Source organism: Chrysochloris asiatica, unplaced genomic scaffold, assembly GCF_000296735.1.
Source record: "Chrysochloris asiatica unplaced genomic scaffold, ChrAsi1.0 scaffold00030, whole genome shotgun sequence".
NCBI classification, from domain to species: Eukaryota; Metazoa; Chordata; class Mammalia; order Afrosoricida; family Chrysochloridae; genus Chrysochloris; species Chrysochloris asiatica.
The window spans coordinates 20840747-20844643 of NW_006408548.1; positions in this window are offsets into that span (position 1 = coordinate 20840747).

Genomic DNA, 3897 nt, shown 5'->3' on the forward strand with positions numbered 1-3897 from the left:
AACAAAGTTGGAAGCCTCTCATTTCCTCATTTCAAAATTTACTACATGGCTACAGTGGTAAAAAGAGATGGAAAAAAACTTTTCTTTTTTATGGAAAAGAAAGGGACCCTGGATGAGCAAGGCGCTGCTTAAGAATAAGAAAAAAATTGGAAGTCTCTCATTCCCTCATTTCAAAATTTACTACATAGCTACAGTGGTCAAAACAGCCTGGTACTGGTACAATGAAAGATACATTGATCAATGGAACATAATTGAGAATGCAGAATTTAACCCATCCACATACTGCCAACTCATCTTTGACAAAGGACCAAAGTACATTGAATGGGGAGGATATAGTCTCTTCAAAAGATGGTTCTGGCAAAACTGGAAATTAATATGCAAAAGAATGAAACAAGACCCTGTATCTCACACCAAGTACAAAAACCAGCTCAACATGGATTAAGACCTAAATGTGAATCCCATATTTATAACGATCATCAATGAAAAAATAGGGACAAATTTAAGGGCTCTAATACAGAGCACACACAGACTACCAAACATTGAAAAATTGTACAAATGTAAAAAGACAAAATAGATGATTGAGACATACTAAAACTTAGAAATTTATGAACATCTAAATATTTCACCAAAACAGTATAAAAGGAGCCCATAGAATGGGGGAAAAAATATTTTGCAAAGACAAATCAGATACAGGACTAGTCTCTAAAATTTATAGGAAACTACAATACCTCTACAAGAATAATACAAATGACCTAATTGAAAACTGGGCACAGTACATGAACAGACACTTCACCAAGGAAGACTTTGGGCAGCCAACAAACATATAAAGAAATGTTCACTATCAATAGCCATTAGAAAGATAGAAATCAAAACTACAATGAGATATCATCTCACACTAACAAATGAAGCAAAGTTCAAAAAAGCATCAGACATTAAATTCTGGCGAGGATGTGGAGAGACTGGGATCCTCCAATATTGCTGGTGGGAATATAAAATGGTTTAGCCACTCTAGAAAATGATATGATGCTTCCTCAGAAAGTTGGAAATAGAAATAACTTATTATCCAGTAATTCCTTTACTTGGCATATGTTCAGAAGGAATACAAACCAGAACATAAGAAGATATATGCACACCAATGTTTATCACTGCACTATTCATAATATCAAAAAGATGGAGACAACCTCAGTGTCCATCAATGGAAGAATGGATAAACAAACCTTAGTACATACATACAACAGTACATTATTCTTGAAGAGTACTTTGAAGAATAGCAATGAAACTACAAACCACTGCATAATGTAGATGAACCTTCAGGACATTATGCTGAGTGAAATTAGTCAGTTCCAAAAGGATAAATATTGCATAAGACCATTATTGTAAAAGCGTAGGAAAAGGTACCCATAATAAAATTAAAAAATTCTTTGTTGGTTACCAGGGGTGGAAAGGAGAAGAGGCTAGAGCACAGGCTAGGGGATAGTCTCATTATAGCTTAGGAGTTGTGGAGGATAGTTTACAAGGAAAGGGAGAATAATACACAAAAAGGGGGAGGAGAGAGGAAGAACAAGGTAGGTAGGGAAACACTGAGTTAAGTTTGCATGGGCTAAATGAGTCAGAGGTAAATAGTGATGTGTGTTCAACCCTGGAACAACAGGACTCTGGGATACAGGGATTGAGGTAGAGCCTGAATGGGTAAAAGAGGGGAAATAGAGTTAAGATGCTTGACTGTCTTATGTATATTGTTTTCCCTTGCCTACTATTGTAAAATAGACATTTGAGTGGGATAGAAAGGAATATTGGGAAACATAACTACAGACAATTTGTAAGCCCATCTTTAGCCTGTAACTGATACCTAAAAGGGGTTCTAGAGCTTGCCCAATGAAATAAGCTTCTTGTGGAGCCTTTGCAGTGTATAGGATCTTAGGTGGAATTCTGAACCCCATTCAGAACTTTCCGAGGTGGCACATTCACACTAGAAAGGACAAGCAGATCAGCCTGAAACTGCTAAAGCAATACAAGATACATCTTCAAAGAAAGATCAGCAGGAAAAATCGGAAACAAAAGTAGTAGTATGATTGGCTACTACAAGAACAAGCAAGTTGTTTGCTGGGGAGCCATCAAGGCAAGCAATCAAGTCCTTTTAGGACAAACCCTCCTCCAAGACTGAAACTCAAAGGGAATACGCAAGCAGGCAGGTAAGCTTGCTTACAATCACATTGGTCTACTAGTGAGTAGAAATGGGGGAAAGGTAGCAATGAAAATATGGGCTGAATGTGACCATGTTCCATAGACTCCCATAGACCTTAAGATAAGAGAGAGAAGAGGAAGGGATGGTTGGTCCGAAGTATAATGAGACTTGGGGACTCCTGAGCCCATGAACAAGGACCTAGCCACAGAGGGCTAGAGTTGAAAGTGAAGCATCCAGCTGATATGAAGTGAGGGGAGACACACAAGAACACCCAAACTTGCAGACAGTACCCATTTGACCTATCTTCAATGGCTTGATCAGAACTCAACATGAGGAACATAAAAAAATCTGAGAAAGGAAGCAAATGTAAATTGCTTATGGCTGTAGTAGCTCAAAATACCAACTGAAAGGGAAAGATTCTTCACATCAAGGATCAAACCTATCCCTTCTGTACACAGGGTTGATAGGGACGGGCAACTTAGACATTGGCTACCTAAAATTGTGTGGGGGTGGGTGAGGTGTGGGGGGGAAGCTGGTGATAAATGCATGAAGTGGCTGGCTTACAAGTTTTCAAAGGGACTTTAGTTTCAAAGTGTGTGGTGAAGGTAGAATCCCCACTGAATAGTTTTCTTCTTTTCTAGATGAGTCAAGTGAAAGGAGAAGGGGATGGAATAAATTGATTCGATAGTGTGAGTAGTTGTTATCATACCTAATAGCAGCCACAGATGTAAAGGTAGAGGTTGTGTAACAAAAAGGGCGAGTAGTTAGTCTTGCATTCCAGGAACAGAGGACCCTAGGACCATCAAGAGAGAAGAACATGAGCTGAATGTGGAACCAAAGAAGCATCGAAACCAGACATGGAGGCAGAGGCTATGGCATGGAGAGATTGAGCTGTTGAGGACTCTAGATTTATGGAAAAAGAGAGACTGTGTACTGGCAGCCAGGAGACTGGCTTCCAGAATATGCCTTGTGGTTGTTTAAACCATTATTCATCCCTGCATGTTTTGTTTTGTAAATACATGTGCTAGAGGGTAGACATGCACTGGCATGGGTGATGGGGCAGGCAATATACAACTGGAGGGAGGTTGGAAGAGGAAAGATGGGATAGAAGGAGACACAGGGAGAGTCTCTGATTCAAAACCTGCCACTTTAATTATAATCTTTTATTTCTCCAAAATCATTTACCTCAGAATAACTTAAATACTTTTTTGGGGGAAGAAAAAGATATACATTTTTAAGTAAAAGTCCATGGTATTACTTATACCTGAGTGATGTGATTGGTAGTTGGTAGTACCTACATGACTTTTAAGACATTTTGTTAGAAAGATTTAAGGCATACATGGAGAATACAAGCCTTTGGAGTCAAGAAGCAAATGATTAAAATCCCAGGTCAGTCATTCTATATAAGCCCTGGGTTACAGTTTCACCAGTAAACTAGGATACATTTTTCTGACAGTAGGAAATCTGATGGATTATTTTTGTGCTATTTTTCTTGAGGACTCATCAAAATAGAATGAGAAGGCCCAACAAGCACATGATAACATTTCAACATCCCTATTGTTAAGGACTCCTGGTGTGACACTGTGGGTTAATGTGCTAGATTGCAAAGTCAGTTTGAACTGCAAGATTGGTGGTTCAAGCTCACCAGTCACTCCTTGGAAATCCTCTAAAGGGTCACTATGGGTCAGAACCGACTTGAAAGCAGTTAACAA